The sequence below is a fragment of the Terrapene carolina genome, unplaced genomic scaffold (genome assembly GCF_002925995.2).
Source record: "Terrapene carolina triunguis isolate 2854851 unplaced genomic scaffold, T_m_triunguis-2.0 Scaffold95, whole genome shotgun sequence".
Classification (NCBI taxonomy): domain Eukaryota; kingdom Metazoa; phylum Chordata; order Testudines; family Emydidae; genus Terrapene; species Terrapene triunguis.
The window spans coordinates 32,624,431-32,649,606 of record NW_020664446.1 but is presented as its reverse complement, the minus strand read 5'-3'; the positions used below and the strand labels follow the sequence as shown (position 1 = coordinate 32,649,606).

At 43.8% G+C, this 25,176-nt stretch overlaps 1 long non-coding RNA gene across 1 annotated transcript in view; it reads left to right on the top strand.

Annotated features, from left to right (window-relative positions):
• The window catches only part of LOC115271195, a 23,644-nt gene extending 12,933 nt beyond the window's left edge, over window positions 1–10,711 (top strand). The window contains exons 2-3 of the long non-coding RNA XR_003899805.1: window positions 6,083–6,185; window positions 8,305–10,711. This is a non-coding gene — a long non-coding RNA (uncharacterized LOC115271195). The remainder of the gene's footprint in view (window positions 1–6,082; window positions 6,186–8,304) is intronic.
• Window positions 10,712–25,176: the final 14,465 nt, after the last annotated feature.

Sequence of the window (25,176 nt, the reverse complement as noted above, 5' to 3'; positions counted from 1 at the left end):
AAGGGGCGGAGTTGGGAAAGGGGTGGGGCCAGGGCCCCGTGGAGTGTCCTCTTTTTTTATTTTTTGAGTATGGTAACCCTATTGTAACATATTTGCAGCCCAAAAGCTCCCTCAGAGCAGAGACTTTCTCTTAACTATATCTGTACAGTGCATAGCACACTGGGGCCCTGGTCTTAGTTAGGGTCTTGAGCGATTACCCTAATACTAAGTAATAACACGTTGTACCTCATTTTAAAAATACAGATGTACTCTACAGTAGTGATCCAAAAGACCGTAGTAACAGTATTCTAAATTGTAATGTTTTTGGCCAGTATATTATAGTGTGCAATATTGTTCCAAAACCCTACAGTTCAGAACATGGTGTGGCACAACAAGGCCAATTTTCTGTCTTTGGAAATGCTGGCTGCTCACCAGTTGCTTCTGAAAGAGCACCATTTCTCAGCACAAGAGAGACATCTAGTGTCAAGCACTAAAAACACCAGGCACAAGTTTAGTACCCGAAAGTAAATTGTACAGGCATGCAGGAGAGATGAATCTGAGTTGAAATAACTGCTGCTTGTGCATACAACAAAACATTTTGGGACTCCATGGCTATCAAGAATATTTTTCTATCCAAGTCCTGCTGGATTGTGTTCTCCTAGTCTCTCAGATTAACTCTCTTCCTTTGACTGGTATCATCAGATTTGATTACCACACATCCCTTTCTTTAAGTCCATGATAATTAAGCCCATTCAGTGCAGTAGCTGTGCTTCTGTAATGCCTGTAGTGCAGACATGGCCTAAAACTCTGAATTTGTTCACTGTGCCTGCAGTTAAAGCAAGACTCAAATAGGGGTGACTTTGTAATGTGGTATATCTTTGAGCTGCCATCTTGTTCTCCAGAATCTAAGCTTTCTTTTTTTCTAAAAAGAGACTTTATAGTAAGGGGGAAATTCTTGACATGACCCAATCTAAACACATGAAGTGGTGCTTGCCTGCATCTGCAGAGAGCCAGAAACAAGCACCAAGAGGAGTGAACTGCCCCATTCATTTCAATGGGTTGTTAACTCAAATGCTTGTTGTTAACCTTTGGCATGTCTACGTTGCTGACTATTTCACTACTATCAAAGCATGTAAGAAAGGATAAAGGCGATCATGGACCTTCTCAATCCACTGAGTGGCAACTCATTTTGCTAGATGGTGTTTGGGAAAGGATCACCACTTTGTCTCTCCAACCCAGTCTGACCTGTGGAGCCAAGGAGAGGAGCAGAGTCCTGCGGTGCATCTGAGCCTCATCAAGTCAGAGCCATCCCACAGAGTCCAGTGGGGCATCCATGCTTCCTAATAACCCAGTCCTGCTGCCTCCCAGAGCAATAGGAGCCAGGCCTATCCTGGTGGTGGGTGCAAGACCAGATGGTTTCTCCTGGGATTTAATGGCTGCTGTTCTTTTTTCTGCCTGCAGATTCAGGAAGACATCACAGCATCACTTTTATTTGGGTCACATTTTCAAGCTTTCCTTTGCAACTATAACCGCTAAAAATATAATGGGGCTTGTATACATGGGGCTACTTGGGAAAATTAATCTGACTTAATTTTTATAGTAGATAGTTAAATCACTGTAACCCTTATGTGGACATGCTGATTCAGAATTAAAGTGACTTAAATTTGGTTTAGTTTAATTTACAAAATGAGTTAACTTCTTGAATTGACCTAAACTGAATTAAGGCGACTTCAATTCTGAATAAAAGCTTCCATGCAGGGTTTAATGTGGTTTCAATATCCATTTTAAATTCACAGATTTCATTAATGGATTTCATTTGGATTAACTTTCCTGAGTATACCTGTGTAGACAAGTCCATAGTTAGTCATTTTTAAGGAAAGTTTGATTCTGACTTCATCATATGACACTGGGAGCTGGGGTCTTACGCATATGTTCTATTGTGCCTGTACCAATATGTCTAAGAATATATCTGAACCTTGCTGAAGAGGCTTGCTTGTAGAGCAGGGGTGGGCAAACTACGGCCTGCGGGCTGGATCCGGCCCCTCTGGACTTTGGATCCGGCCCGCGGGTTTGCCAACCCCGTGGTGCTACAGCCCTGCGCCGCTCTGGGAAGTGGCCGGCATCACGTCCCTGCAGCCCTGGGGAAAGGGATCAGAAGGCTGAGCATGCTGGCCTTGCCTGTGGGTACCTCCCCTGAAGCTCCCATTGGCCGGGAACGGGAAACCGCAGCCAATGGGAGCTTTGGGGGAGGTACCCACAGACAAGGGCAGTGCACAGAGCCCTCTGTCCCTCCCACCCCCAGGGGCTGCAGGGAAGTGGTGCTGGCCGCTTCCTGGAGTGGCACGGCCCTGGTGTGTGCCACTGCCACCCCGGAGCCACTCCAGGTAAGTGGCGCTGGGCTGGAGCCCGTACCCTGAACCCATTGTAAACCTCACACCCCAACCCCCTGCCCATACCCCCTGCCACACCCCTCCTGCACCCCAACCCCCTGCCTTGAGCCCCCTGCTGTACCTCGCACCCCTCCTGCACCCCAACCCCCTGCCCTGAGCCCCCTCCCACACTGTGCATCCCCTCCTGTACCCCAACCCCCTGCCCTGAGCCCCCTCGTACACCCCGCACCCTCCTTTGCCCCAACCCCTTGCCCTGAGCCCCTTCCTGCACACTGCACCCCATCCCACACCCCGCACTCCCTCCCGCTCCCCAACCCCTTGCTCCAGCCCTACATTCATGGCCCTGAATGCAATTTTCCCTCTCAGATGTGGCCCTCGGACCAAAAAGTTTGCCCACCTCTGCTGTAGAGCATATGTGATATTTTCTGCTTTTGTTCAACCTAGTGTGAATAGCATCTCAGTTGTTGACTTGTGAATTTCACTAAACATTTTGAGCAAAACAAAAGAAAAGTGGTTCTTCCTACATTTTTCATGGAATATTCTTGCCTTTCTTCTACAAGCTCTAAAAATTATTTCAGAAAAATGCATCTAAAATTCATGAGCTCTCAATTATGGTGCATACACACAGAGCAAGAATTTACTTCTTTGAGGCAAGTGCCCATACATTTATTTCATACTGTGAAACCTGCACCAACAGCCACCACTGATGGGCAATCTCTTATCTTGAGAGCACTTTGTGGATACTTCAAAGTTTTCAATATCACTGTGCTTTGTCTTTAGTTAAAGCCCACCTTGAATAGACAATTTTTGCTGGTCCCCTTATTGACAGTCCCCTTATTGACTACTTAAGACAGGTTTAATTACAGTTATATTAATAACACTGCTTATAATAACCATAGATAGCCTTTTGTCCAAAGATCTGAAAGTACTTGCAATGGTGGGTAAATATTATCCCTTTCTTACATATGGAGAAACTGAATCCAAAGAGGTTAAGTGACTTGTGTAAGGTGACAATCATTTGCAGAGGTGAGAACAGAAATCAGGTCTCCCAAGCTTCGACTTTAACAACTACATAAAGTTGCCTTCCCTATTTGTGCAACTTTTCTACTTTAGAAAAATTCAGATCAGAGCTCTAGCGCAATCTTTTCTGATACTAACACAATATAGGCTTTATATTTGTAATGAGTATTATTCTAGCTAGTTCTTAGCTTCCTGGCCCATGGAGTATCTTCAGTTTACAAGCAATTTCATCCACGTGGTGGATATTGCACAATTGTAACATGTAACAAACTTGGGTTTATGTTTTGACCGCGGACACACATAAAAATGTTGACCTTGGATACCTAGTTGGGCAAATCTTCTTATTTTTATGAATGTTTCTCCTGAAATCACTGGGAATAATATCTAGTTCCCATTATTTTAGCCCTTGAGAATTACTGTTAATGACTGCAAGTGCAGCCATGCTTTAAAACGTAAGACAGCTGCAATTTCCAGTCCTAATCATGCAGACAAGCAGGCAGTGTTAAGAACTCAGAAGCCTAGGTAATTGTTTTTAAATATGTAATATATACACATAACATTTTAAGCATCATGCATCGCTTCATAATGACCTGACCATTTCTTAAATTAGCACATTCTTATCTCCCTCCCCATCCCCAAAAAACATACTCCTTTTATAAGAGAACGGGGTCATACTTAAATAAATGCTTGTCTTTCATGGAAATACACTGACTGTGATGAAGCAGAGAAACTGTCTGCCAGCACGGTAGGGGTTAAGGAGAGCCTTTGGGCCCAGCTAGCCCTGCCCATCATACCTGCAGCCAATGCCAGGCCTGGAGTGGGGAGAAAAGGAGAGAGCCAGGTCCAGTTCAAGGCTAACTGGTGAAGAGGCAGGAGCTAGTTACGGTGCTACTTGAAAGAAGGATTGCTAGCCAAGGCAGCCACCAGGGAGCTCGTTCTGTCTCCCAGTCAAGGGAGACTGTGGAGGAGACCTCAGAACTTTCAGCAATTGAGGTAACTGGGTGACTGCAGCCTAGAGACATTGTGCAGTTTGGCGTCACCAAACTCATGGTTGCCCTGCCCAAAGGAGCCTGGGACTGCAGCAGGGCACTGCCCAGATCCATTGGAGGGTGCCATGGGAGACAAGATGCCCCAGCAAACTGGACACTATGGGCCACTCCCCAAACTGAAGGGACTCTGGTAGGAAGTAGCCCAGGGCAGTGGCTTTTGGACTCCCTGCTTGGAGTTCCCCCTGTTCAGAGGTCAGCTCACACAGGGCCCTGTGGAGTGGGAGGGCATGGGTCCCCCTACCTCTGCTTTCTGAAAGACTGAGGCATGTTGATCAGGGAAACAAGGGGCTGGACATCAGGCACGCCAATCCCTACACTGCCTGGCCCTCCAAGCCCCCTGTTATATTGACTTATCTGATTAGCTATTTTGTGCATTATGGGGCAAGCCAGGCTGGGTGCTCAGCAACTGTGCACAGTACAGAGGCAGGAGTCTAAAGATTTCCCAGCCTGCCCCTCCTGCAGAGTAAAAACACACTCTTGCACTGCAGAAGGAGCTACAACCCTCTCAGAGGAAAGGCCAGAAGTGGGCCTCTATGGCTTCATCCTGCAAAGTCCCCAGCACCCTCAACTCCCATTGATGTCAGCGGGCACTGAGGGTGTCTGGCACATAGCAAGATCAGGCCCCAAAGCTCCCTTGTAATACCCACGTTTTTATTTTGAAGTCTTTAAAAGTTTTATGTCTTGTTCTGCCAGAGAAAATGATCTTCTGAATGCAAACAAAAGAGTTGTTTAGCCCTGCTATAGCACTGGGAAGCAGCTTTCATGAAGCACTATTCTCCTTCTGGCCTCCTTTCAGCAACTGTTGGCAAAGACAGATGACAGTTAGAAATAGTTTTATAACACCAGGGATTATTTGTAGATGAACATATGCTTCCTTGCTAAGGAATAGAAAGTACATCAAATAGCAGCTAAGGAAAATGCTCAGCACAGCTCAGATGGGTTAAATGACTTTCCTGGGCTGCTCTCGGACTCCCCTCCTTAAAAGTCTTTACAAATCAGTCACCTCTGCTCATGAATCTGTTTAAATTTAGCAGTATGCTAATATTGAGATTAACAGCCCAACCTGTTAATGAATGCTGTCTTTGGATAGAGGTCCCAGGAAATAGGAATCTCCCTGATTTATTTGCTTTGACAGACATGTTCCTTTTTTCTAACGTTTCCTGAACATCTTGTCATTGGCTGAGCAGACTCCTCCATCTTGTGTTCTCCCATGCTACACTGTGCTCAGGAAATTGTGCTTTTAAGAGATTATTTTAATAGTGCTTCCTTTTCCTTTTTTCTTGCACCATAATTCCACTATTGCTTTCTGGGTGACTTGCATGTTCACAAACTCATATTGCCATGTCCCTTGTATTTCCTGCTCCACACTAAACTCAGTAACTTTTCTAAGTTTGTATTTTTTTCCTGAAAATTCCTTTTCAAAAATCTCATCTATTAGAAAGTCTTATGTATTCTTCTTCCTAATGTCACCATACTTTGTTTTTTCATATAAAGATTAACATGCTTACTCTGGGCCTTTGTACCCTTTGGTAAAAGCATGCACATATGAGAATTATATCTCCTTTTGGAATGAAATGTTCATCAAATGTTTTAAGAATGATGTCATAGTTACTCATCATGGTGAAATCATCTATTTATACACAGAACAGGCACATCATGAACAACAGTGCTACAAGCCTCCTATATATTATCCCAGTGATGTACTTCAACCCTTACCAGGAGAGATATCATTTCTTCAGATGAGAAGGTACAATCATCCAGACTATTTAGTCCTAGCTTATCTGCTGAGACTGCTAACAAGATGACCGCTCTAAGGTTGGTTTTTTATCATGTAGACAGACACCTGTCTCCTGGGATGTACACTACTGAGAGTAAAGGACAAAAAAAAATTCTAAACTACAATTGTGAAACATGCATGTATAGCAGAATAAAACCTGTATGTTTTCCCCAAAGGAAGATGACTGTGTTGGCTGCATAGAATCAGGGCCGGCTCCAGGCACCAGCCCTCCAAGCATGTGCTTGGGGCGGCACCTGGAGGGGGGCGGTGCTCCGGCCGGCCGGGGAGAGCGGGGCCGCGGCCGGGCTCGCCGCCCTCCCCCGGCGCTCCTGCCGCTGGGGAGAGCGGAGCCGCGGCCGGGCTCACCGCCCTCCCCCGGCGCTCCGGCCAGTTGGGGAGAGCGGGGCCCCGGCCGGGCTCACCGCCCTCCCCCCGGCACTCCGGCCGGCCGGGATGATCGGGGCCGCCCTCCCCCGGCGCTCTGGCCGGCCGGGGAGAGCGGAGCCGCGGCGGGCTCGCCGCCCTGCCCCGGCGCTCCGGCCGCTCGGGGAGAGTGGGGCCCCAGCCAGGCTCGCCGCCCTCCCCCCGGCGCTCCGGCCGGCCGGGGAGAGCGGGGCCGCGGCCGGGCTCTGCGCCCTCCCCTGCCGCGCTCCCCGCTGGGGGTGGGGGGACGGGAGGCTTTTTTGCGTGGGGCGGCAAAAAAGCCAGAGCCGGCCCTGCATAGAATGTTGTGTTTCATTTATTGTTTGTATTGTGGCTGCAACACAGGATTCCAAACAGGGATTAGCGGTCTTTTGTATTAGCCAATGTACAAGCAAAGACAGGCCTGCCCCAGAAGCTCACAATCTAGGATGATTGTTTAGTGCAAGAGCATCCATAATTTGCAAATTCCCCAGAGTTCTGGAGGGAGTTTGATTGACTGACTTTCTTTTTTGTACAAAATCAGAGAAAACACATTACCTTTCAATATGTACAGCTGCAATATGCATAAGCACCATATAGAAAAGATAGTGTGTGTGTTTTTTCACTACAATCTAATTGGGAAACAGGAATCAAAAAGTGGAGTTTCAAATTTCGGTTTGTCTTGTATCATTCAATGAATAAAATAAGAGCTTCCCTGTCCATTCAGTTTGCAAAAAGGTAGTTTCCAGTATGACCCAAATGTGGACCTAGTTAGCAAGTGTTTAGCTAAACCTCACTTTTGCAAGCTATTACTTTAACAGTGATTCTTTATTTGCTGTAAGTGTAGGGAACCATAGAGCACCTGTCCAAAAATTAGTGACCTGTAAATACTCTGCTTGTAAGTTCATAGAATCATAGAATATCAGGGTTGGAAGGGACCTCAGGAGGTCATCTAGTCCAACCCCCTGCTCAAAGCAGGACCAATCCCCAGACATTTTTGCCCCAGATCCCTAAGTGGCCCCCTCAAGGATTGAACTCTCAACCTTGGGTTTAGCAGGCCAATGCTCAAGCCACTGAGCTTGGGGCCGCATCTCCTCTGTGCTAAAACAATGCCTCTCACTTGTTGGGTGCCACTGCAATGTAAAATATAGTAATAGGGAACTAGTCATGCTTCTATCATCCTTGTTTTCCCCTTCTAAGGCCTCATAATGTATTTCTTGCACACCCAAAATTCCAAGTGACTACAGTAGGAGTGCCAGTGCACAAGGAATGCAGGATCAGGGGCCCGGTTGGGAAGAAACAAATGGCCACTCCCTCAAATACCCTTCAAATGGGACAAACTACACTATAGTGAAAATACATTTTGAAAAAAAGAGAAGATTCAGATTGTTTAATTTTATAAATATCCTCCATGCAAGTAAAGTCTCTTCAATCCCCACAGCTATGCAGTATAACCTTGCCTTCAGTGTGTCCCAGTATTCTCTACCCAGTGTATTCAGAGGAACAGATTCCAACAACTTTCAGCATGTTCCTACTGTATTTGGAACACTTCACACTGGCAGTGCTGGGGAGGCGAGAAGCACAAACAAAGAATCCATGCACAAAATATTATTGTCCCATCTGGTTTCTGTTTTATTGTTTTCCAAACTGTCATCTGTTATACCTCAAGTATTCTTATTTTTTCCAGATACGTGTGCCAAGAGATTATTTACAAGGGGAGCCCAGAGATTCCCCCAACTGAACTATGTATAAAAGAAATTAGACAGGAAAGCACTAGTCTGTTTTAAGTAGAAGTTTCTTCACTTCACTTCTTAAACACAGTGCAAAACAGAAAACACTCTGTTTGTTTCCTTGATTTAAAAAAAAACAAAACCTGAACCATTTTGTTGTTTACATTATACTTGTGTAAATGTTTTGCAGCTTAAAAGTTCTATGGAAATGCTAAGTAATTCATCCTCATTACCCCTGTGAAAATGGTCCCGATCTTACAGGTGGGAAGACTGAGATGCAGATAGATTAAAGACTAGACTATAGCACTAAACCAGCATTGTCAAATGCCCAGACCAGATCTGGCCCACTTGATGTATTTATGTGGCCTTCCTGACACATTCAGCTCCTGCAGAATTTTAACTTAAAAAAAAAAAAAAACCCTCATGGTTACAAAGAAATCCTTCTAGTGTAGACTGAACAAAAATCAGCAGATTATCGTCTTCCAGAATCTGCTGACCGTCTGAAACAATGGCTGAAAGAGTGTGAACTCCTCTGCCCCATCTTCTATTTATCTCATTGGGGTTTTAACTCTAAAGCTAGTGAAGATACTTTAAATGTTGACACTGATTCTCTCATTTTAGCAGATGGAATCTGAGAGAGCTTGAGTGCATTAAGCACTTCAAATACCTGGGTACCATGACTACAATGGATGCTAAACACCACTTAGAGAGCCCACATAGAATTGGACTCACCTGCTGCTTCAGTGACTCTTAGCCATGTTTGGAGAAATAAAGGTATTACCATGAAGTATAAAATGAAATTGCTGCAGTCTCTTGTCTCTAGCATCTTGCAATATGCATGTGAGACATGGACGTTAAGGAAACAGGATATTAAGAGGCTTACTGCCTTCAAACTGAAACGCTACAGCGATTGCTGCACGTTAGTTATTCTTTACATGACTAATGAGGAGGTAATTGCCTAAATTTACAGCGTAACCGGAGTGATACCTAATATCAAGATGATCAGACAAAGAAAACTTGAGTTTTCAGAACATGTGGATCAGATGAACAGAGGAAGGTTGCTGAAGCAAGTTTTGCAGGGACTGGTGTCAGGTGCCAGAGAAGGGGGTACCTTTGGCGAGTGTGGTTTGACAATGTGGTTTTCTGGACAGGATGCAGTATGGCATGCTTCTCAAAGCAGGGTGAAGACTGCCGAATGTGGAGGAAGATGGCTGGACAATGACTCTTGTGTGTTGTGTTTACTATCCATTGTGATGTGACTCTATGATACTTTGCACTCTGAAAAAATGTTTGTATATCATGGCACAAACTGACCTTAGTGAAGCTAAGGATCTGGCCCAATATAGTGAAGAATCCTTTAGCTGCTGGAAATCTTTTTATAAGAAAATACATGTGAAATACACTGTATTTGGGGACATCAGCTTATTGTCTGTGCGGAAGAGTAGAACTGCCAAGTGTTATGGATGCAGCTTCTTGGAATGAAGAGCTGAGTGCCTAGTTCTTTTCCCCTGAAGGCTACATCACCTATGCAGGACCTTAATTCTTCAGATCCTATGCAAAATTCCCATTGATTTCAATGGGAATTTTGTGTGTGCAAGGGACTGTAAAATCAGGCTCAAAGAATGATCTGAGCAGCCACATTGCCCTGCTAGGAAATGTCAATGGCTGTTGAAGTGCCAAGAAAGAATAGGTGCCTGATAACGTCCATGTAAAAATGGAAGTGATTAATGGATTTTGAATTATTAAAATAAATATTAACTTTTTTCAAACGTTTCAAAAGGGAATTTCACACTGGGGAAGATGTTCACACATATAACCACAAATCTATCTACCTGTGAAAGGACTCTAACTTTTCTTTGGCTTTTGCTACTTATCTAATTTTTTTTAGCAGAATTTCTTCTTTACAGCCTCTTTCTTGACTCTGTGATGCAGAGCATATGATCAGTCTGTGATATAATCAATTTAGCAATACAACATGTCACAGTCCTGGTTTAGGACTCCTCTTCAAAGATCATGCAAGAAAAATAGATGATAAAATGGAAAAATCTCAAGTGGATTCAAAATTAGTCTGGGTAGCAAAGGGAATGCAGAAAGTCACAGAGAAAAGAAGTATGATATAAATCCTCATGTGAAAGGGCACAAGCAAAAGGCCTCCCGGACATCCTCATCACATGGAATAAATGCAGCAGTGCACTGGGAGAGGCAGGTGCTGTAGGAGAGTGGCATATTTACAAATCATCTTTTTGAAGGGCCACTTACCTGAGCAAAGGATTTCCTTTGTCCTGTAAATCTCAATGTGAGTGAGAGATCAAAAGTCATGGAAAGGTGGGAGTGCTACTGCAGGTAAGGTACTTTCTGGGTTATGATAATACAGTAGTTCTTTTTTCTAACCCATCTAGAATTTTAACCTGAAGCCTGGCAGCACACTAAAGAGAAATCACTGCTCAGTTGGTACTAGAATTCATGAAGGACATGTACAAGTTGAATATGCTTACCAGAATGAAAATTATGGAAACGAATTAGTACTATCAATTAAATCAGGGTTATGGTATAGTTGGCCAGCTCGAACACAAACAAACAGAGACATAATTTCTAATATAATCCAGATTATCAACAAGGCAAAATGAGTCTAAATATCATTTTGCTACTCCAGATATTCAAGTCAGTTGAAAATCTGCCTCCCCCTGTTAACAAATTTGTACTAGAACAATAATTCATTTTTTCAGGCTTTCTCTCTTTAGCCTTGTGAATGTATCATTGATGTGTTCTTTACTATTCATCATCCTTCTCTTTGGTAGTTTACCCATTCATTTCTTGATAATATTTTGTAGGACTAGTAATTCTTTGCATGTCATGTGATGTTTTTGCCTCTTTTTTGTTTCTCAGGAAACTTTAAGAACTAGAGCATTAAAATTGGTTTTTGGTTTCCAATTCAAACTGATTCTAAACCAAAAGATCAAATCAGAATCTAAGTAGAAAGGTCAAAGTACTATTGCCTCTTAGCCCTTGTTCTAATATTATGACAATTATTTCATACAGTCTTGTCAACAGTTGTTAAAAACAAATCTGTGTGTAGTGTAGCTGATCCTAGTGTTCGTTGGTTGTTACTAGGCTGTGACATAGCTAAATTGGATGAGAATAGCTATGTTGTTAATAACTGCATGAAGCACTTTGGGCCTGTTTCTACCTCATTTATACCAATTTTACACTGATGCACTTCTATTGACTACAGTGAATTTACTCCTGATTTACACCATGTGAGAAGGGAATCCGGCCCATTGTGTTCACAGAGGTTGTAGTTGAGAGGAGTTTTTTTCCTTTTGCATGATGGCATTGTCTTCAGTGTAGACTCTCTAATGGAAAGTCTAAAATAAACCTTCAGACTGGAAGTATCAATTAAAGAAAGAAAGAATTACCTTAGCTTTTGAAAAGGCATTGGTGCTGACCTAAATCAATGTCAGCTTCTATGGTATAATAAAATGTAAGCTCAGTAACTGTTCCCTTTAAATAACCAGAGTGCACACATACCAAGAACACCTGCATTTCTTTCTTTTCAGTCTGCTCTGTAATGATTTATGAATGCTATATGTTGACCTGGTTGTCAGTTTGTTTTCTTTATGACTATATTGGTTTAGCTCAATATGAGTCTGTCTGGGAAAACAGGCAGGAAGGAAAAGTATAGCTCAAGACAGCCGCTTCTCAGTAAACACTTAAAAGTTGTTCAGAGAAAATGCCAGAACTATAGCTAACTTTGATTTTGCCTCTGTCCCCAGCCAACCTGGTTTGAACCAGGACAAGAAAAGGCTCATGAACATGGAAAAAGAACAAAAGAACTGTGGCAGGATTAAAAGGGGCCTTTCTCAAGAGAGACACTAGTTGTTTGGGGGAACCAGCAGGGCACACAGGACATTGCTGGGAGTGTTAGACGTTAGGCTTGCATAGGTTGCCATTGGGGGATGATAGCCTTTTAGGTGACTGACATGTAGGCTGTTTCTTGTTATAAAATCCCCTTTTTTTCTAAAATATTTTTTCCTACTACTAAATAAACAATACTGTGGGTTAAGAAGGTTGTGTGGTCAGTGTATTCACTACTGGCCAGACTCCTGAAGAGAAGAACTGCAAGCGCCCAAACTCAATCAGACATCTGGGTAAGCATGGTTGATTCACAGGGCACTGTAGCCCAGGGCCCAATTTGAGACTAGGAGGATTGCAGAATTCCACCCCAGGAGAGCCACAGGCACAAGGCCTGACACCTGAGGGGTCATGATGACTTAATCCTGCTCCACTGCTGCCCCACCTCCCCCAACCTGGCTGACCTAGGGTCTCAGGTTGTTTGGTTATCCTGTCCTGCCCTCTCCATCTCAGCAGGAAAGGTGCTGCAGTTCTTGGGCTGTCATTTCCTATCATATTGGCAAGGATAAAACTAGTGTAGATTAATGACGAATTCCATGCTATGGTTCCATACTGCATGCAGGCTAGCTCCAAATCTCACTAACATTGCATGATCTCATTAAGGTAGTAACTCCAGATTTGTGCTCAGTTTATCAAATACCATTCATTACTACTTTGCTTTCAGTTGAGTAGTGAACAGTAGATTTGTTCTGACTCTGGCAAATAAATAAGAATAGCCATGATGGTTTGTTACTTATTGTTGATGGGTTTTCCCATCACTGTAGGTAATCCACCTCCTTGAGATGCAGTAGTTTGGTTGGCAGAAGAATTCTTAGGAGAATACTAACAACATCCATAGCAGGGGTTAGGTTGGCTTCACTAGGTCTCTCAGGGATGTGAAAAATCCACACCCCTGAGAGACATAGCTATGGTGATGTAACTTTTCAATGTGGACAAACCCCTACCTTTTTCTAGCATCAGACAAGGTTCAGGGTTTGGTATATAGAGACCGTAGCATCTTGGCAAACGTATTATGAAATTCATGCCAAAAGTCAGAAATGTATTAATTGAAACAGAAAAGAAAAAAAAATCAAAACAAAGCAAAACACATTGAAACTGTAATCGAGTGATTATGCAAACAAACTTACTTAAAGCCTATTAAAGTCCCTTTTTGGAGACATTGAATATTGGTTAAAGTCTCTTATTTAGTTGAACAGCCCTCCTTGGTGGGGAAGAAAGGGTTAGTTCCGTTGTTCATTTCTGAGGAATGATAATCACTTTCCTGCTTTAGACAAAACAGAGACAAAGAAGGGAGAGAAGAGAGAGAGGATAGTAAAGATGGGGGAAGATATGATTTTTGTTGATGTTCTCAGGATACAGGGTGGCTGCTATGTCACAGATGCTTTGAGCTGGCAGATCAGCCACGATAGCAGTTGCTTTGGACCCTCGCTCTCCTCCTGAGTCAGGGACATCATCTAGTTGATCTGCTGAGGTCCCTCTCCTTCACTGGTACTTCTCAGCCTGGGCATAGTGTGATTGGCCGTATAATGTCCCTATATTGGTGGCATGCAGTACAGTTGATTTCAGGATCAGGTGAAAAGCCAGCAGAGAGTGATAGGACAGGAGGAAAATAATGGGGGGGGAGAGAAGAGTACATCAGGGAGGGGAAGGCAGAGCAGGATCTCACCTGCATCAGGCTTGGGACCTCACTGGTGCAGCAATGATGGTCAAGCATCCCCAGTGGAGCATCGAGGTCTGGTGTTCTGGCAGTAATGGTTAAAAAGCAAAAACAAAAACTTTTCTCCCCTAAAGTTTCTGTTTAAGGGCCCCAATCGATCCTCTCATTGGTGGACAAACTAATTAGGCCTAATTTCTGCCAAATCAATTTTGTTTACCAGTCATAATCTTAACCCAGTCCTTGAATGGTATTGGTAGATCCTTTCTGTTGACATTAATTCAGTCTTTCTGTCTCCTTCTCACATATTTTCTTAAATAGTTTTATATAACCAATCATTTTAACCATTCATGAAACTTTATCCACTTTTCACCAGTTAGGTTAACTAGTAAAGTAGGGTTGTTTGGCCTCAATTGCTACAACAGGCCCCTCTTGGATACATGTGTATACATACAGCTGATATACGGAACTATTGTACATCAAGTTGTCTGTAATTTATTCTCACTATGGGCTGGATCCTTCTGAGGCACTGGATCCTTACTGCCTTGAAGCTCACTGGGGCAGGTAGAAGACTGACTTGTCTAATTTCTTTGGATCACTCCTAGAGCCTTTTTTATGTAACCCGTGCTTACACAATGGATCACAGAGATTTATGAATCTGTTATTGGCCTCAAGTTAACAGAGCTGAGACTTTTAGCACAGGCATAGATAGATGCTCATCCTTTTAGATCCAGAAGTCCTTCATTCGTTATCCTCTGTCGGTGAGCCCCCTGTGTTGCAGTTAAATATAGGTACAACATTTGCTATCCTCAAGTCTGCTGGTGCAGAAGCTGTTTTTAGTGGGAGATTGCGTGTTATGGTTAGCTTAGCCACTTCATTCTTAAGCCCCTTCAGAACTCTAAGGGTATGTCTACACTACGAAATTAGGTTGATTTTATAGAAGTCGATTTTTAGAAATTGATTTTATACAGTCGATTGCATATGTCCACACTAAGCGCATTAAGTCGGCGGAGTGCGTCCTCACTACCGTGGCTAGCATCGACTTATGTAGCGGTGCACTGTGGGTAGCTATCCCACAGTTCCTGCAGTCTCCGCTACCCATTGGAATTCTGGGTTAAGCTCCCAATGCCTGATGGGGCAAAAACATAGTTTCGGGTATATGTCGTCAGTCGCCCCTCCCTCTATGAAAGCAATGACACACAATCATTTTGCGCCTTTTTTCCTGTGCAGACGTCATACCACGGCAAGCATGGAGCCCACTCAGCTCACCATCATCGATGCTGTTGTGGGCAAGTCTACTGTGATACAAGTAGCCAGTGCAATCATTGACATTCTGTTATCTAAGAGTAGTGACTCTGGGAAATGTGAGGGCCTTTTTAGATGCATCATATTCCTGTCCTTTGTCGCTGGTGAAGAAGTCTTGCAGCCATACATTCCACTCTGGTCGCCACTGTAACACCCCATAGCACTTCTGTGGTTGACACACGTAACAGCTTTTTTTTTTTTTTGAGATATACCCATCTCATAGAACTGGAAGGTACCCTGAAAGGTCATCAAGTCCAGCCCCCTGCCTTCACTAGCAGGACCAAGTACTGATTTTGCCCCAGATCCCTAAGTGGCCCTCTCAAGGTTTGAACTCACAACCCTGGGTTTATCAGGCCAATGCTCAAACCACTGAGCTATCCCTCCTCCAGGGCTCTTGCTCTTTTGCCTTGGCCGACGTACCTTGCCCTACCAAGTATTTGACACAGAAGCACCTGCAGCAGCTGGCATTGCTACACAGCAGCAGCTCCTTGCCTTCGCAGCAGACAGTGCAGTAGGACTGCTAACCGTCGTCATCCACCGCTTCTGCTGCAACTGTGCTCTCCTGCTCCCCAGCGACGAGCTCGGGGGATCCGTATTGGTCCTCCTGGGTGCTGCTGGCAGCAGATGGTGCAGTAGAACTGGTAACCGTCCTCGTTGGACATGTAGCTTGGCCGGGGGTTCTGGGAACGTCTTCCCTGCCCAGCTCCTAGCAACCTCCAGGGCATGGTGAATGGCTCCATCACTTCCCCTGCAACTCTGCTCTCCTGCTGCCCAACGACAAGCTCGGGGAATCTGTTCATGAAGCCTGGACAGTAGTAAGGAGCAGTTAAACTATAGGCTGAGCAATGGTGGTAGAATGGTCGTAGAATGTGCCTTTGGATGTTTAAAAGCGCGCTGGCGCTGTTGGTCAGACCTCAGTGGAGCCAACATTCCCATTGTTATTGCTGCTTGCTGTGTGCTCCATAATATCTGTGAGAGTAAGGGGGAGACGTTTATGGCGGGGTGGGAGGTTGAGGCAAATTGCCTGGCGTCTGATTTTGAGCAGCCAGACACCAGGGCGATTAGAAGAGCACAGCAAGGCACGTATAAGAGAGGCTTTGAAAACGAGTTTCATGATAGCCAGGCTTCGGTGTGACAGTTGTGTGTGTTTCTCCTTGATGCAAACCCGCACCCTATGTTGATTTTTAATTCCCTGTAAGCCAAACACCCTCCCTCCTTCGAAATAAAGTAACTATTGTTTTGAAACCATGCATTCTTTCTTTATTAATAAAAAAGAAATGAGAGAACGGACAAGGTAGCCCGCGTGGGGTGGGGGAGGAGGGAAGGACAAGGCCACATGGCTTATTGCAGCCACTCTAAAAATCAAACTGTTTGAATGACAGCCTTCTGTTGCTTGGGCCATCCTCTGGAGTGGAGTGGCTGGGTGCCCGGAGCCTCCCCCTCCCATGTTCTTGGGTGTCGAGGTTATGGAACATAGGGAGGAGGGTAGGCGGATATACAGTGGATGCAGCAAGGGTCTGTGCTCTTGTTGGCTTTCCTGCAGCTCCAACAGATGCTTCATCATGTCCGTTTGCTCCCCCATTAGCCTCAGCATCGTGTCCTGCTCTTTGTGCTCACTTAATTCTTTCCTGGCCTCTGCCACTGAATGCCTCCGTGCATTAAGCTGTGCCCTATCAGTGCGGGAGGACTGCATGAGCTCGGAAAACATGTCATCGCGGGTGCGGTTTTTTCGCCTTCTAATCTGCGATAACCTCAGGGACGGAGATGATAGGGGGAGTATAGAAACATTCTACGCTCTACGATTCTGGGGGGACTGTATGGTCACATGTGCTGCTGAGTTCCCTACGCTGACGAAACGGGAAATGAAATTCAAAAGTTCCCGGGGCTTTTCCTGTGTACCTGGCTAGTGCATTGGAGTTCAAAGTGCTGTCCAGAGCAGTCACAATGGAGCACTCTGGGATAGCTCCCGGAGGCCAATACCGTCGATTTGCGTCCACACTACCCCAAATTCGACCCAACAAAGTCGATTTTAGCGCTACTCCCCTCACTGGGGAGGAGTACAAAAGTTGATTTTAAGAGCCCTTTAGGTTGACGGAATGGAGTTGGTTGTGTGGACGCATTCATTTTTAAATCGACCTAACGCGGCTAAATTCAACCTAACCCTGTAGTGTAGACCAGACCTTAGGTGTACCATCTGGGTATGGTGATGTATTGCTTGTAAATTATCAATGTGTTCCTGTTCCTCCATTTGACACCTCAGTCTCTGATAGTACCTCATGGTTATTACCAGGTAAGGGTAGTTCTAGGTAGATATCTCCCCAACATCCTTTATAGGGAATACTGATACAGAGAAGTCATTTAGCTTCTTAGTGATGTCCATATCTTCCTTGATTGATCCTTTTAACACCCCTGGCGATCCAATGGACCCACAGATTCTTTCATAGGCTTCCTGCCTCTGACATAGTTAAATAATCTGTATTTGTTTTTATATCTTTACCTATTTGCTCTTCCATATTAGCCCTTTTAGTTTCATTCTTTCAGTTTGCCTCCTGCAGTTCATGATCCTAACTGGGTTCACTAGGATTAGATTTAAAAATTCTGGAGGATGAGGATCTTTGTATAGTTTGAACAATCTCTTGAACATTGCCCTTTAACATACTGGTTTACTTCTTGTCTTACTGCTTCCCTGTTTTTCAAAGGTACAAATGGCATCTGAGATACTATCATTGTTTTCTTAAGTAACACCAATTCCAAATGTAAGGATTATATTTTTTTACTTTAGTGTTTTTTTGACTAGCCACCTCATTTCATTGAAATCTCCTTTTCTCAGGACAAAAAGATTAATTGATTGGTGTTAAGGTTCTATAAATAGTATTATAATCAATATATTTAAAAGGATAATTTGGGTTTTTTAACAAATCAGTTCTCTGTTGGAAAGACTTACCTCTAAAGCATTTAAAAAAAAAGGGGGGGGGGGGAGCTAAAGCAAGCTAAGGTTACTGTCAGCTAGGGATGTAAATAACGTTTTAAAAAAGAAAATGTTTAAACTATTAAAATTTTACTGGTTAAATGTTTAACCCCCAGCAGAAGCACATCCGGGGTCCCAGCTGTCCCCCTTCCCCCACACAGGGGTCCCAGCTGCCAGCCTGCGTGCCCGGGGCTCTGTTGGTGCAGGGGCAGCCGGGACCATGGAGGTGGGGAACTGGTAGCCAGGACCCCAGGGATGGCTCGCAGACAGAGGATGGCAGCCGGGATACCGGGGGGGAGGGGAGGAATGGCAGTGAAGTCCCACAGCCAGAGTTTAAATGTTAACTGGAATACCTTACCGATAAGACCGATACTTATCGGTTAATCGGTTAACTGTTTAACATTTTACATCCCTATTGTCAGCAGTAATTTGAATTAGAATTTTAACTTGATTAGTATCAGAACAAACAGAAAATTTTATTCCAAAGGATTTGCTTTGTAAAGTCATATTTTGGTAATTGCACAATAAATCTGAAACTAGTCTTATTCCAGATTTATACTCAGGCATTTTATTAACAATGAATGAACAAAAAGCACTTTGAAAAAATTTTAGATAATTTTTTTTTCTCTTAAAAGTTCGTATCAACAGAACAAATGAGTGGCTTATTGTAATTGAACAAATTCAATACAAAACTAAGGGACTGGAGATTTACTGCTATTTATAGACCTGTAAATGGTGCTATAAAAGACCTTTTTGTCATTTATTCCAGCATCTTGACTGAGGGTGAATTTTGCCTTAAAGTTTCTCTCTCATAAGAACAACCACACTGGGTCAGACCAAAGATCCATCTAGCCCAGTATCCTGTCTTCCGACAGTGGCCAATGCCAGGTGCCCAAGAAGGAATGAACAGAACAGGTATTCATCAAGTGATCCATGCCCTGTCGCCCATTCCTAGCTTCTGGCAAACAGAGACTAGGGACACCATCCCTGTCCATCCTGGCCAATAGCCATTGATGGACCTATCCTCCATGAATTTACCTACTTCTTTTTTGAACGGTGTTATAATCTTGGCCTTCACAACATCCTCTGGCAAAGAGTTCCACAGACTGAATGTGTGTTGTGTGGAAAAATACTTCCTTTTGTTTGTTTTAAACCTGCTGCCTAAAAGCTGTGTTATCCGACCCTGTACCAACCGAAAAGCTCTATAAACCGGCATTTCTAATTGTCATAGAAAGTCTGGTTTATAGTCCGGTTGGTGCGGGGCCGGCAGGCTCCCTACTTGGCTCCACGTGGCTCCCCGGAAGGGGCGACATGTCCCTTCTGCTCCTAAGCAGAGGAAAGGCCATAAGGAGTGCAGAGGGAGTGCGGAGCCAGCACTCAGAGCAGGGTGGGGGCAGCGCGCAGAGCCGTCTGCCGCACCTCTGCCTAGGAGCAGCAGGGACAGGTCGCCACTTGCAGGGAGCTGCCTGAGGTGGGCGCCCCCCAGATCCAGCACCCCAAAGCCCCTCCTATGCCCCAACCCCCTGCCTTGAGCCCCCGCCACACCAAAACTCCCTCCCAGAGCCTACGCCCCGCACCCTTCCCCCCTGCCGTGCCCCAACTCCCAGCCCCACACTCCTTCCCGCACCCAAACTCTCTCCTTAGCTAACTGGCATTTTTCATTTACCAGCACCCCCATTCCTCCAACGTGCTGGATAAAAAAAGCTTTTACTATAATTTCATTTGGTGACCCCTAGTTCTTGTGTTATGAGATGGGGTGACCACATCTGCATGCAGTATTCCAGATGTGGGTGTAACATGGAATTTATATAGAGGCAACATGATATTTTCTGTCTTATCTATCCCTTTTTTAATGATTCCCAACATTCTGTTCCCTTTTTTGACTGCCACTGCACATTGAGTGGAAGTTTTCAGAGAACTATCCACAATGACTCCAAGATCCTGCGGCCTGTGGCGCTTCCCGCAGCCCCCATTGGCCTGGAATGGCGAACCGCAGCCAGTGGGAGCTGCGATCGGCCGAACCTGCGGACACTGCAGGTAAACAAATGTCTCAGCCCGCCAGCGGATTTCCCTGACGGGCCGCGTGCCAAAGGTGCCAATCCCTGACTTAGCTCATTGCAGGATCAGGGTGTCCAGGCCTGCATACAGCCCCATTAACTTCAGTGGAGTTCCATGTGGATGCAGGGGTCTGCCCAAATAAAGCTCACTGTGGGGTCTGGACCTTAATTAGGCCAACTGAAAGCAGGGATAATAGTGTTTGTCTGCTTTTGCAAAGCACTATGAGATCTGCAGATTAAAAAGCAATGGATGGAGTACATACAAACTAGTATTAACTACATTTTCCAGAGAAAGTAGATGAGATATATAACTCCCACTGACTTAAACATGCATAGGTAAGAGCAGAATTTTGGCCTAGAACAGACAAGGGATTCTAGTAACATTCTCATTGTCTAGTCTTTCAGTCATGTAACAGATACGTTCTACATGAACTTAAAAAATTTAGATGAAATCAAGAAAATCTGCATTGTATGTGAAAAGTTGTTAAAACAGTAAACTGGGAATCAAGAGACTCAAGCTGGCCTATTAGGCATACTCCTTAGCTACCAAAGCAGTACTGCATGCACATAAAAATACAGGAAGGAAAACACAAGAGGATTTCCCAAGAGGGAAGGGAGAGAGAGATCATACAGGCCCCAGTCCCTCAATCTGATCTCCACGGCCACATGGATCTATCTGTGCGGCTCCAATTTCAAGTCTGGAGGCAGAGCAAAGAGTTTCTCTCTTGTGCCACTTGTAGGATAGCCAGGGTACTGGAGTTATTAGCTACAATAGTAACTTTACTATTAACTGTGATAGTGAAGATGCATTATGAGCCTATAGCTATATAATGAGGCTGAAAATCAGGAATTTGGGGTTATAGTCACAGTTTTGCTTCTGATCTTCTGTGTAACCTTGGTAAATTAATTAATCTCTCTGCCTACATTTCACTATTTGTAAAATGGGGATAGTGAAGCTTTATTTTCTTTCTGAATTGGTCTGAGACTTATGGACTAAATAACTGATTATTAGGTGATATTCACTGAGCCATCTAAATCACTTCAACTTTCTACAAAACATAAACATTCTTTCTGTGTTAGATCATTTAAACTAGTGTCTGATGAATATCTATTAGAAGCATGCAAGGCTTGTTATTCTGAGTATGATAAAATACATTTGCAAAACATAAAATATTAGAAGGATTGTGGCTTGTACTAAAGAAATGATCAGTCCTATTATTTGAACCTTTGATTTGCAGAGCTTGAAAGTAATGCACAAGCTACATTAAATACAGTGCAATCATATACGGAGCTTTAATATTATGCAGTCTGTGTTAATTCACTCAACATAAACTGCATTTTTAAAGAGTTAAGGGCTGACAAAAAATAAAGCAAATACATTCATGAGCAATATTTGAAACAACAGCAGTCAATCGAGTCACTAGGAAGGCACTCTGATGCTTACAATTTGGAGAGGAATAAAGCCTCTGAAATTGTTTTGCTTGTATTTTTTTTTTCAGACTCAAGATTGTTTGGATACAGTTTGCATTGAGTAATTTTATTTTTTTAATTACACAATAGGTCCAATTATGCCTGCTCTGACACAGGGGGAGAAAATAATGCACAGGAGGCATCCATAATTGGGCTGTTTGCACTACGAGAGCCCAAGAGGGGAGGTTGGCTGGAGCTGGTAGAAGTATGCCAGTCCCTGAGGGGCTATTGTTGCTCAAGAATATAGCCCTGCCCCTATGGTGTACCAGAAAGTAAACACTGAAACTATTCAGTGGGCAGGAGTCGTCCAGCAGCCAGTAATAAGCATGCTCCCTCAGCACTCCTTGAGGTTATACCTGCTCCTAGCTTCTGTAGACATAATGCTTCTTTGTTATACCCTCTCTGACTGGATAACCTTGTATGATCCTTAGTTGGGCACATAATTTTTAGTTCAAAAGCAGTAAAACTTAAGTTGTCAGTGATGCTTTTTAGGAGGCATTAGGATGTACTGATAAGGAATCAGAGGCTAAATTATCTTAGTACAGGTATGTAGTATGTTTAGTCCCAGCACTTACATTTAATTCTGGGACTAAAACACTGTGGGGAATGTTCTAAGCACAAATGGGCAAGACTTCAAGTGGTGATGCTTTTTTTTAATTGTTGGTTGTTGACTGTGATGAGATCCTTGGTTGGAAAGCATAAGTACAAACCACTATGGTTGGTTTATGAAGATGTTCTTACCAAAATAGAATGTCAGGGGAGCCAAAGCCTCTCAGGTAAAGTGCCAAATACACAGGATCATTCCATATAAAACGGAATATATGAGGTTTTGTGACCACTCAGCTATTGCTATTCATACATATTGATTTGGGGAATAAGAAACAAACTATCCCTTATTCTAATCACACAAGTGAGGGGACTGCACTTGGAATCGAAACCTTGCAAAATTGCATAGCTAATAAATGTGTATGTCAGTTATTGTTACTTTTTGGCCTGAGCAGTTAGCTAGTATTCCAGCCCTTGCTGGGTTGTTTCCATTAGGAGAAGAACTTGATCATGAGAGTCAGGTATTTCTCTGGTGCAATCCTGTTTATTTACAAAGAATGTACAGAAAGGTGTGTTCCCTGAACACAGTAAGAACAAACAACAGGCAGTTTCTTTGATCATAATTTCAAAGCCTGTCTCTCGAGCGTGTCCTGTGCCCCAAGAAGCTCTGTCTCTGCTCTCTCTTGGGGCAAGCTTTCTGCTACTTCTCTTGCTTTCTCCTGGCTTTCTTGTTGCTTTCTGCTTTACACACACAATTACACCCAATCAGTACCCAAACCCCTGAATTTTCAATCAGTCCTCTGCCCACATGGTTTAGCTTCTGCTCAGGCCTTTCCATGCAGGCCAGTGCTTTGGGAAGTAGCATCTATTGTTTCATCTATCGCTACACAAGAGGCATTTAATTGCTCTTTCATTTAGTCTGATAGAAGAGTGCTTACTATACCAATTGACTTTAACCAGGTGATTGACAGCAGTCATTAACACCTTCCCGGATAACATTATACAAGGACAACAAACGTGCATTAAAATCTATGTCTTTATTTTAAAACATCAGGACTGGCTAGTTTCCAGGTATTTTGGGTGAGTTTTCAGGGAGTGCAGTAATTTGCAAGCAGATAGCGGAGAGGCCAGACCAGGACTCCTACGGAGAGCCAATCCCACCTTTCCAAGGCCAGGAACTTCTCTGCCTGCCTGGGAGCCTTGCCCTGCTGATGAATCTTGTGCTATGCAGCTCTGCCAAGATATGGCAGGGGCCAGAATTGGGAAAGAAAAGGAAGAGGGCCCACAGCTGTACTCTGAGGCCAGCTCATGAAGAATGTAAGATAAGAGGGTGGTTTTGGAGCTTCAGGGGGTGCAAAGAAAAGGCTAGGAAGGGTGTCTTTGAGCAGCTGAGTTGGGGAAGGAAACTGGAGACAGACACACTCTCTGGGACATAAGCATTAAGATTCTAAGGGTTAAATCAGCATGTCTCAACATTGGATGAACCCCACCTCCCCATCTGGGAGCAGCAGACTGGGGTGGGGGGAGGGGTAGAGGAGAGATGCAATTTGGCATGGGGAAAGCTTCCCCAGATCCACCCTTCCTTTTTCTATAAGTTTGCTTCTGCTGCTACAGGTAAAATGATGGGCTTTCCTTCCTCCCTCTGTTTCTAATGTGGCTTGCTATGGTAATAGCTCATACATGCAACCCCTGCTTCTGTTCTTTGCACCCGTGACTTTGCTTCAAATGTGGGTGGCACCAATGTAGTCCCAAGCAGCCTTCTGATAGGTGGAATGGAATAGAGAGAGAGGGGAAATTAGATTTTTTTAAAATAGAACACCAGCAGTTAAAAATCAGTATTGTTTTACCTCTCTTGAAATGAGAACTTCAGGTACAAGCGAGTCTCATCTTACGCGGGGGTTCCGTTCCGCGTATAGTCAAAATTACATTGAGTTGAATGGCGGGCAGAATCGCCCGCACTACAAGTACAGTATTAAAATTGTTCTCTTTTTTGTTGTTGTTTTTGTTTCGTTTTTCCGACCGCGTAAAGCTGAAATCGCGCATGTTAAATGCGCGTAAGCTGCGACAGACCTGTACTGTGACAAATGGATAGAATAGGCATTGTAGTAATTTCACATCAGCATCTTTTAGAACCCGGGTATCCTTTCTGAAATGCTATTTTGTCATTTCTTTTAGAAACATGACTGCAGCTTTAAGCTATGGCCTCTGTTTGGAGCTTAGGGACAGGGTGAATTTAGTGGGGGAGTCACTGGAACTATGGTTTATTGTTGGAAATTTTAAAATTTAAACTACGAGTTATCAGGGAGGAGGGATAGTGGTTTGAGCATTGGCCTGCTAAACCCAGGGTTGTGAGTTCAATCCTTGAGGGGGCCATTTAGGGATCGCAGCAGGGGGAATCTGTCAGGGACAGTACTTGGTCCTGCTAGTGAAGGCAGGAGACTGGACTCGATGACCTTTCAAGGTCCCTTCCAGCTCTATGAGATAGGTATATCTCCATATAAAAAAAAAAAAAAACTCACTGAAATGGACATTTTGTAAAAAAATTATACAAAATCTATTTCCTGCCTGATGTTTTCTGTACCAAGTTTCACTCTGGATTTAACTTTTATGTTTCAGTTATCACAGGTTTATAATTCAGTTTCATATTATAAAGCCAGGCAGATCCTGAATAACATAGTAAGATCCAGTATAGGATAAAGTGTTCCTAGATAAACTGTAAACAAAAAAGGGTGACATTGAGATTGGCTTAGACAATCTTGTGTGACAGGATAAACTTGTTTCAGTCTGTGCAGTGGGATATGCTCTGTAGCTGAAAATTGTGCAGAGGATCAAAAAGACTCTTGTACAAGAGACACTCCTACGTTCATTCCACTTGCATTGAGTTTTATCTATGGGAGTTTGGTAACCAAATTTCACC